The sequence below is a fragment of the Phascolarctos cinereus genome, unplaced genomic scaffold, assembly GCF_003287225.1.
Source record: "Phascolarctos cinereus isolate Bilbo 61053 unplaced genomic scaffold, phaCin_HiC Scaffold_4;HRSCAF=312, whole genome shotgun sequence".
Lineage (NCBI taxonomy): Eukaryota > Metazoa > Chordata > Mammalia > Diprotodontia > Phascolarctidae > Phascolarctos > Phascolarctos cinereus.
In genome coordinates, this window is record NW_027555847.1 from 680,390,554 (window position 1) to 680,401,792 (window position 11,239).

Here is an 11,239-nt window from a genome sequence, read left to right on the forward strand (position 1 = left end):
TCAAAGCTGGGAGGGCTCTTAATACACAATGTCAGAGAAGAGATGGCTCTTAGAATACAGAATGTCAGAGCCAAGATGGAACTTGGAGTATAAAATATCAGTGTTAGATATGATCTTTAGAACACAGAATATAGTCTATCAAACCTGGAAAGACCCTCGGAGACATTCTAGTCTACCACATAATTTTATTTCATTTTATTTTTTATTTTTTAGGCAATTGGGGTTAAGTGACTTGCCCAGGGTCACACAGCTAGTAAGTGTCAAGTGTTTGGTCTGAGGCCGAATTTGAACTCAGATCCTCCTGACTTCAGGGCCGGTGCTCTATACCACATCATTTTAGAGAGGGAAAGGTGAGACCCAGTTCTGTTAAGGAATTGTCTAAAATATTTTGTTGGCACCTGTCCTGGCCTGTCCCACTCTAACTAAATTCTCCCCCTCCAACTTTGAATGTGTGTATTTGGGGTGGGGGGAGGTGTGGCTATTTGGGGGGAAGGGGAATGGGCAGGGATGGTCCAGAGCTTGAAGAACAAAGTCTATAATCCTTCTATAAACCTTTCCCCATCTCTTGCCTTCCATCTTCCCAGCTTCTGCCCCTTGGAAGCTGATGAATCTCTGAAGACTTCACAAAAATAGTTCCACTTAAAATTCAGGAAGACCTGATTTCAAATCCAGCCACATACATTTACTAGCTATGTGATCCTGGGTAAATCACTTAACCACTGTCTGCCCCAGTTTTCTCAACTGTAAAATAGGGATAATAATAATAATAATAGCAACTACCTCTCAGGGTGGTGGGGCAGCTAGGTGGTGAAGTGGATAGAGTACTGGGCTTGGAATCAGGAAGACTTCCTGAGTTCAAATCCAGTCTCAGACTCCTATCAGCTGGGTGACCCTGGGCAAGTCACCTCACTCTGTTTGCCTCAGTTTCCTCATCTGTCAAATGAGGTGGAGAAGGAAATGGCAAATTACTCCAGTGTCTGTGCCAAGAAAACCCCAAATGGGGTCATGATGAGTCTGACACAACTGAAATGTCTTAACAACAACAACTCATGGTTGTTGTAAGGATCAAGTGAGATACTATTTGTAAAGTGCTGAGCACAGTGCCTGACACATAGTGTTGTTGTTAAGTTGTTTTATGGTGATGTCCAGCTTTTTGTGTCCCTGTTTGGGGTTTTCTTGGCAAAGATACCAGAGTAGTTTGCCAGTTCCTTCTCCAGCTCATTTGACAGATGAGGTAACTGAGGCAAACAGGGTTAAGTGGCTTGCCCAGTTGATACAGCTAGTAAGTGTCTGAGGCCAGATTTGAACTCAGAGAGATGAGTCTTCCAACCTCCAGGCCTGGCGCTCTATTCACTGAGCCACCTAACTGTGGGATAAGTTCTCCAAAAGCAGAGAGTATTTCATGTGATTTTTTATCCCTTTGAAATACCTGACACACAAGTGCTGAACACATGGTAAGCTCCAAGACTTCCCTCTGACCCCCGAGATCAAATAGAAACTCCTCTATGACACTTTTGGTTCCTTATGACCTGCTGTCTTTGTACTTTTTTCCCAGTTCTCAGCCCCCTCCATTCATTCTACACTCCAACTTTCCTGTTGTTCCTTACCCACAACACTCCATCTCCAGACTCTTCATCTTTTCACTGGCTAATCCTCATGCCTGTGTCAACCATTTACTAAAGGTTTGGTCCAAAGAAACAAACAGAATCCATTTCACCCTTAATGGAAAGTTTGTCCTAAGAACAAACAGAATGGAATCTCCTTCTTAACAGAGAGTTTGTCCAAAGAACAAACAGAATGGGGTTCACCTTACTAAAGGTTTGATCTAGGAACAAACAGAATCAGACTGTACATGTGCTATAATGTGCTTATTTATTCTCATTAAACTAGAGAATCACGCATTGCATGGAGTCAGAAAATAATTCTGAACTCAAAAGTAAACTAGCTGAAGGAGACCTTTTAAACACTTAGAGCAATTCCCAACTCAGGATGCCTGTGTCAACCAAAATTATAGTCTCCATATGTGTTTAACCAAAATATGAGAAAGGAATTTCTTAATATGATAGATTGTAAATACAGTAAGATAAGTGTCAAAGTGTTGATTGAAATTATGGATCCAGGATGTCTGTGTTTCTTCTATCACTAACGTGACATAATACAACATAAGAAAACATAAGAAAAACCCCATCATTCAAGATAGTGTCCAGTTCAAGGTACTTTGTCCTCGGTAGTCATAAACAGAAGAATGCTCCTGGTCAGCTTCATCTGACCTTGTAGATGCCGACACAGGAAGGGGCATTTTGGCTTCACTCAGAGAGAGCAAAGCAAAGCATGATTGATATGCAACAGCATACAAAGCATTATAGTAGGTTAAGCTCAGAGTGGGCCAAAAATGTCTTTCTCCTGATGGGCTGATCCAGGTTTTAGGCCTTTCTCAGGTGATGGAGGGCCCAAAATGGTTCACATCTGGAACATTCTGCCTCCTGCCCCCTGCCTCAGTTTCCCTGGCTTCCTTCAAGACTCAGTTCAAATCTCACCTTCTTTAGGAGGTCTTTTCTAGCAGACCCAGCTCCTAGCACATTCCCTCTTGAGATTTCTACCCTCCCCTCCCTATCCCAAAGGGATTGTTGTTGTTTGTCCTTCCTTTTTGAAGAAGTACAATAACATTATGGGGGTTTGGATTTGCCCGGGAATTGGATTTAAGTGAGGCAGAGTTGCACAAAGTTGTCGGCCTCACTCTCATCTAGAGTAAAGGCCAGTGGCAGGACAAAAAGATGATTGGTGTTGTCCTGGGGTGCAGCAGATGACTTTGGTGTCTTCGATGTCTGACCAGGCTCTAAGCACTCCATAGCATCTGCTTCTGCTGCCTTCACGCTGTTGGAACAAATTGTTCTCATCCTCCCATTCCTCCAGGGAACATCTCCACATACTTGGGGTAGACACCCCCCCCCAATTCAGTGATGAGTCTGAGGCCCTTTGGTTATCCTCAACCTGGTTTAGCCCCTCTGCCAAGGAGGTATCCCCGGGGTGCAGCTGCTGTGCTCGCTACAGCTTAAAATAGGACTCTGGTGGAACATCTGTCTTCTATGTATCTAGTTATTTACATATTGTCTCTCGCTTGTAAGTTCCTTGAAGGCAGGACCCTGTTTTTGCCTTTCTCTGTGTTCCCAGCACTTAGCGCTGTGCCTCAAACATAGGAGGTGCTGGATTAATTCTTGTTCACTGATTGGCATAATAAATACGTTGACTAATAGTGTGATATTGGAGGGAAAACCCTAGTCTTGCCATCTAGACCAAACAGTAACTAGCCAGGGAGCCTCAGGCAAATCACTTATCCTTTCTGAGCTTGTTTACTCTTCAATTCAGTTCAACAAACAGGAGAATACTGTCTGCAAACCACTGCCCTAGGGACCCATCTGCAGAACTGGGATAATGATACTTACAATGCAGGGTTGTTGTGAGAAGCAAATAAGGGAACATGGGTAAAGACCTCTGCAAACCTTGAAGCACAAAATAAATGACATCTATTACTGTTGTTACTCACCAGGACCTTCGGTCCTCCTCCCAGCTGGAGGTCACACAGGAATGATAAAATCTGTGTCAGCAGGAGGCCCAAGATCCGCTTGGTTTTTTTCCCCTTCAATTGTCAAAGTGTGACTCTATCTAATCAGGGTTTTCTCACCTCCTGTCTCTATTGTCCCTGACCCCTGTGCTTAGTTCAGGTCTCCCACCAGGACATAGCGCACCCTGCCTTTTCTATTCCTCTACTGAGTTTCCCCAACTCTGATTTGAGTGCTTTTAAATAACGTCAAATCAGGTAATATATATAAGAACACTTTCTAACTATAAAGTGCTATGCAAACATTCATTCAGACCTACCTACCAGACAGGATGAGATTGTGGACCAGAGCCAGAACTAGAATGAGATGGGCTTTGCCCCAGCGAATGGAAACTTCTGCCCCAGGACAGAAAACTTTAACCCATATATTCTTTTTTTTTTTTTCAGTTCCAAATTTTCTCCTTCCTTTACCCCCTCCCCAATCCAATGAGAAGGCAAGGAAAGCAAAACTTATTACATATACTACATGTATGTGTAATGTATATTACATACTTGTTCAAACAAAATAAATTTCCATATTAGTCATGTTTCCAAAGAAAAGGAAGAGGAAGGAAGAGAGAGAAGGAAAGAAAGGGAGGGAGGAAGAAAAGAAGGAAGAAGGAGGAAGGAAGGAAGGAAGGAAGGAAGGAAGGAAGGAAGGAAGGAAGGAAGGAAGGAAGGAAGGAAGGAAGAGGAAAAGAAAAGGAAGAAAAAGAAAAGGAAGAAAGAAAGGAAAGAAAGAAAGAAAGGAAAGAAAGAAAGAAAGAAAGAAAGAAAGAAAGAAAGAAAGAAAGAAAGAAAGAAAGAAAAAGAAAAGAAAGAAAATATGCTTTGATCTATGCTTTGAGTCCATCCAAAAGCTTTCTGTTTAACAGTGGACAGCATTTTATGTCATGAGTCTTTTGGAACTGTGGTAGGTCATTGTGTTGATTAGAATTAGTAAATCTTTCACAATTGATGATCTTTACGATATTGCTGTTAGTATGTAGATTGTTCTGTTTGGTTATGCTCATTTCACTCTGCATCAGTTCATACAAGTCTTCCCAGGTTTTCCTGAAACCATACCCTCCACAATAGTATTCCATTACGTTCGTATACTATAACTTCTTCAGCCATTCCCCAATTGATGGTTATCCCCTCAATTTTCAATTCTTTGTCACCACAGAAAGAGTTGCTGTAAATATTTTTGTATGGATGGATCCTTTTCCTTTTTCTTTGATCTCCTTGCAACCCATATCTTCCTTTACCAGCTGGGAACAACTTATCTTAGTATCAAGTTAGCAAGAATAATTAATTAACATAAAAAGCTGCATTTTAATGATGACAAACAACTAGAAACAGAGTAAATGCTCATCATTTGGGAAATGACTAAACAAATTATGGTATAAATGTAATGGAATATAACTGCACCATTAGAAATTATGGATATGAAGAGTTTAGAGAATTATCATTTGAATGAAAAAAAACTTAGACTAACTGATACAAAGTAGAATTAACCAGAACCAGGGAAACAATATATACAGTAAGAACATTGTCAATGGAAAAAATACAGCAAAAACAACTGAATGCCGTAGGAATTAGAATATTTAAGTTTAGCTCAGGAGGAGATAAAATGTGCCCTACTCCCTTCTTTGCAGAAGTGGGAATCTATGGTCATAGAACGTAAAGTCAAACTTGGTTGGTTAATTTTGCTAAACTACCTATTATTTTTTTTTTGTTATTACAAGAGATGACTTGATAGGTGTGAGGGGGAGAGAGATATATAAAGAAATGAAGGTGATATAAAAATCAATAATTTTTAAAAAGTTAAGACAGAAAGCTATAAAATGTTATTAATGGCACCCACCTGTGAGCCGCTATAGCAAGGTTTCTTAAACTGAGGTCTGTAAATTTGTTTTCTTAATGTTTTGGTAAATATATTTAAATAGAATTGGTTTCCTCTGGAATCCTATGTATTTTATGTTATGCATATAGAAACCTGATTCTGAGTAGGTTTCACTTACTCCCTCCACTGTCCAAGGGGATCATGTTCCAAAAAAAGCTAAGAAACTCTGTATAATAGTAACTACCTACTTGCCCTTTCCCCACAATTAAGTTGTATCATTTTCTTACATAAGATAAATCTTGTATCATTTTCACATCGTGAATTACAAAGATGACTTGAGTGTGGTACATTACAGGCTGCCTGCCCCAGGCACCAAAATTACTAGTTACAGTCCTGTATTTACTAACTACCAGAACTGAAACTTGTTTTCAAGAAAGAGTTCATCATTATTTCTTACATTCGGTTTTTAGAAATGAATATAATTCCTATCATTATCATGGATGTGTGCTTTCATCAGGGTAGGAATTCCTACTGAATTCTTACTCCTTCCACTAATGCAGATTCAATTTAATTTAATAAGAATTTATTATATACCTACGGTGTACCAGACACTGTTCTTGCATTGGGGATACAAAGAAAAATGAAACAGTCCTGGCCATTAAGCAGCTTACATTCTAGTGTATACAGATCAGTAAATATAAAATTAATACAAAGTCATTTGGGGAGGGCACTACTAACAATTAGAGGAAACAGTAAAGGCCTCTTATAGGATGTGATACTTGAGCTGAGCCTTGAAGGGAACTAGAGATTTCAGGGGGTGAAGGCCCATGGAAAATGTTATTCAGAATGATGAGTATAGGGAATAACAAATAGGCCATTTTGAGGGGAATGTAGAATGTGTGCTAGGAAATAATGTATAATCAGTCATAAAGAAAGATTGGAGCCAGGTTATTGTAAAGGGCTTTAGTAATATCCATTTTGGTGAGTGGAGATATTGCAAACAGGGAGATCAATTAGGAGGCTATTCCAACAGTCGAGGTGAGAGATAATGAGAGCCTGACCTAGAGAAGTGGATATTTGTTTTAATTTCCTCTTCCTTGGTGGTAGCTTCACCCTTTTCATTCTTGATACTAGTAATTTGGTTTTCTTCTTTCTTTTTTTTAATTAAATTAACCAAAGGTTTATCTATTTTATTGGTTTTTTCATAAAGCCAGCTCTTAGTTTTATTTATTAGTTCAATAGTTTTCTTAATTTCAATTTTATTAATTTTTCTTTTGGTTTTCAATATTTCTAATTTAGTGTTTAGTTGAGGATTTTTAATTTGTTCTTTTTCTAGTTTTTTTAGTTGTATGCCCAATTCATTGATCTCCTCTTTTTCTATTTTATTTATGTAAGCATTTAGAGATATAAAACTTTCCCTAAGAACTGCTTTCACTGCATCCCATAAGTTTTGGTATGTTGTCTCATTATTGTCATTCTCTTGAATGAAATTACTGATTGTTTCTGTGATTTGTTCTTTGACCCAATCATTTTTTAGGATTAGATTATTTAGTTTCCAATTATTTTTTAGTCTATCTTTCCATGGCCCTTTATTACATATAATTTTTATTGCATCATGATCTGAAAAGGAATTTAATATTTCTGCCTTTCTGCATTGGATTGTGAGGTTTTTATGCCCTAATACATGGTCAATTTTGTGTATGTGCCATGTACTGCCAGAAAAAAGTATATTCCTTTCTATCCCCATTCAGTTTTCTCCAGAGGTCTATCATACCTAACTTTTCTAATGTTCTATTCACCTCCTTAACTTCTTTCTTGTTTATTTTGTGGTTAGACTTATCTAGTGCAGAGAGGGGGAGGTTCAGGTCCCCCACTAGTATAGTTTTGCTGTCTATTTCTTCCTGTAACTCCCTGAACTTCTCCTGTAAGAATTTGGATGCTATACCATTTGGTGCATATATGTTTAGTAATGATATTACTTCATTGTCTATGGTGCCTTTTAGCAGGATGTAGTTTCCTTCCTTATCTCTTTTGATTAGATCTATTTTTGCTTTTGCTTTGTCTGAGATCAGGATTGCTACCCCTGCTTTTTTCACTTCAGCTGACGCATAATATATTCTGCTCCAGCCTTTTACCTTTACCCTGTATGTGTCACTCTTTTTCAAATGTGTTTCCTGTAAACAACATATTGTAGGATTATGGTTTTTAATCCATTCTGCAATCCATTTCCGTTTTATGGGAGAGTTCATCCCATTCACATTCACAGTTATGATTACTATCTGTGTCTTTTTCTCCATCCTTTTCCCCCATTTATGCTTTTCTTTCTCCTTTTTCCTTTCTCCCCTTCACTAGTGTTTTGCTTTTGACCACCGCCTCCTTCAGTCCCTTCCCCCTTTTATTATCCCTTTCCCTTTTCTTCCCCTTTAGTCTTACTGCTTCTTCCCTCCCTTCTTTCCCCCCTCCCTTTTCTTTCCCCCTCCCTTTTCTTTCCCCTTTTCCCTCCTACTGCCTATAGGGCAAGTTAGATTTCTATACCTAACTGATTATATTATGCCCTTCTTGAGCCAAATCTGATGAGAGTAAGGTTCAAACAATGCTCCCCCCCTTCTTTCCCTCTGCTGTAATAGGATTTTGTGTCTTTTTCTGTAATGTAATTTACCCTTGTCTGCCTCCTCCTTTCTCAGTATGTTTTCTAAGATCAGATTGATCCACTTATTTGGATCCATTTAACCCACTTGATTAGATTTTTTTTATCATTACATCAAAGTCAACTAATATCCACCCTCTTTATGTATACTCCTTTAATAAGGTGTAATAACAGGTATTTTAAATTTTTGAAGGGATTCCTCTAATTTTTTTGTATCTCTTTTGTTTACATGTAACTGTGCACAGTAAGTTCCTGAATTGATTTTTCAGGTCGGTTGTTTTACCGATGAGGTATTTTACGTTTTCATCTATTTTTTCATTTTTTTGTTTCTGTTTGACTGATTCTTGCTCTCTCATAGAGACATTAGTTCCCATTTGTCTAATTCTAGTTTTTAACAGATTATTTTCTTCTGTTAGTTTTTGTACTTCCTTCTTCAATTGGCCAATTGTGTCTTTTAGGGACTTGTTTTCTTCAGTGTACTTCTTTTCCAATTGGCCATTTGTATTTTTTAAGAACTCTTCTATCTCTCTTATTTGACTTTTAAAATCCTTCTTGAGCTCTTCTAAGAAGGCTTTTTGGGCTTCAGACCAGTTCATATTCCCTTTTGATGCTGCAGATGTGGGTTTATTGACAATGTTGTCCTCTTCAGAATTTCTGTCCTGATCTTCACTCTTCTCATAATATGAATCTATGGTACATTTCTTTTTACTCATGGTGTTTCTTTATTCCCTGGCCTTTAAAGAGATTGAGCTGCTGGGGAACAGAGGGCACTGACCCAGGCTTCTTGTGTTGGGAGCCTAGGTCTTGGTCACTGGCTTTGTGTGCTGGGGCCTCTTATGTTAGCAATTGGAGGCTGTAGGGTTCTCCAGCTTACCTTGTGTTGGGCTGGAATCAGCAAGGCTGGAACTTTCAGGCAATTCTAGGTTGCCTGCTTTTCTTTTCCTTTCCTTTACCTTTCTTCAGCTCCTTTTAGATGAGTGCTGCAGGGTGTTTATCTGCCTGGGGGCCCCTTGCAGTGCTGCCTCCCTCGTTTCTGCTAATGCACTGGGAGATTCCTTTGCAGTAGAGTGCTGAGGCACCTGCCAGTTTTCTGAGCTGATTTCCACTGGTTCCCCCCACCCTCACTGAGGCACTCAGAGGTCCAGGTGTTGGTGTTTTCCTGCTCTACCACCTGGGCTTCAGTATCTCTTCCTGGTTGACAGCTGGAGGCTGTAGGGTTCTGACAGCTTACCTGGCTTTGGGTTGGAATCAGCAAGGCTAGGACTTTAGGAAGACTTTAGGTTGCTTTCTTCAGTTCCTTTCAGATGAATGTTGCAGGGTGCTTATCCACCTGGGGCCCTTTGTAGTGCTGCTTCCCTTATTTTTGCTGAGGCACTGGGAGACTCCTTTGCCAGGCTGCTGCACTGCTGCTCCCTGCCTTTCTTGTCTTCAGTTGTTCCAGGGTTTTTTTCTGGGGTGATATTTTCTGGGTTTTCAGAGGTTGATAGGGGAGAGTGAGAGTGACTACCTTTTTACTCCGCCATCTTGGTTCCCAGAAGCAGAAGTGAGAAGTGGGTATTTGAATGGAAGAGTAGGGTGGGAAATGAGAAAGGTATGGAGGCCAAGGAGTCGAGATAATGCTGAGATTTTGAAGCTGAGTAACTGCAAGGATAATGATGCCTTCAACAGAAATAGAGAAGTTAGAGGAAAAGATAATGAATTTTGTTTTGAAGATATTGCATTTGAGATACTTATGGAACCCAGGCGGAGACATTCATTCAGTCAGTCAATAAACATTTATTAAGCACTTTCCACCATCAGGCAATCCCTGACCCTCAAGCAATTCATAATCTAATGAGAAAGACAATAAGCAAATAAATATGTATGAAGAAGATATAGATAAATGGATAGACATACACTAATGCATATATGTATAAATATATGTATGCATATATATATGTGTGTATGTATGTGTACGTGTATGTGTGTGCGTATATACGTGTGTGTGTGTGTGTGTGTGTGTGTGGTAAATAGTAAATAATTGCTAAATCTCCTGACCACAGGCAATTGGTGATGAGGGACCAGAGCTCAGGAGAGAGAAGAAGGTTGTATATATAGATGATCCTTGAACCCATGGAAGCTGATGAAATCACCAAAAGACTATATAGAGAGAAAAAGGACTAGGAAGAAGGGAGAAATAAGCATTTAGTAAGTTCTCACTATGTGTCAGGCACTGTGCTAAGTACTTTACATGTATTATCTCATTTGATCCTCACAATAACCTTGGTAGACATTATTATTATTCCCATTTTATAGTCAAAGAAACTGAAGCAGTCAGAAGTTAAGTGACTTGCTCAGGGTCACAAAGCTAGTATAGGCATACCTCCCAGATATTACAGGTTCCATTCCAGACCACTGCAATAAAAAGAATATAGCAATAAAGTAAGTCACACAGATTTTTTGGTTTCCCAGTGCATGTAAAAGTTATGATTATACTATACTGTAATCGGTTAAGTTGCAATAGTATTCTGTTTAGAAAAACAATGTACATACTTTAATTGTAAAATACTCTATTGCTAAAAAATGCTAACCATCATCTGAGCCTTCAGAGTGTCATAATGTTTTTGCTGGTAGAGGGTCTTGCCTCGATGCTGATGGCTTCTGGCTGATGAGGGCGGTGGCTGCTGAAGGTTAGGGTGGCTGTGGAAGTTTCTTAAAATAAGCCACGTGGACTGACTCTTCCTTTCACTGGAACACTTAGAGGCCATTGTGGGGTTATTAATTGGCCTAATTTCAATATTGTGTTTCAAGGAGCAGGGAGGCCCAGAGAGAGAGAGAAAGAAGCAGAACAGCTGGTTGGTGGAGCAGTTGGAACACACACAGTATTTATCAGTTAAGTTCGCCTTTATTATATGGGTGTAGTTTGTGGTGCCCCAAAACAATTACAGTAGAAACACCAAAGATCACCAATCACAGATGTAACCATCTGGCTCTAAGGTCCTGGCGGCTTGAACTCCTTCATCAGTGGGGATCACCACTGGCACCTAAAACTAAAAAGGGTAAATGAAGCAGTTCAGAAACAGACACCCCCAGACCCATGTCTCAGGGTAAAAGGGAGGAGAGCAAGGGAAGGAAATCCTCCCTCCCTCCCCCCACCGGTTCAATTCATGGCACCGACATTATGGATGAA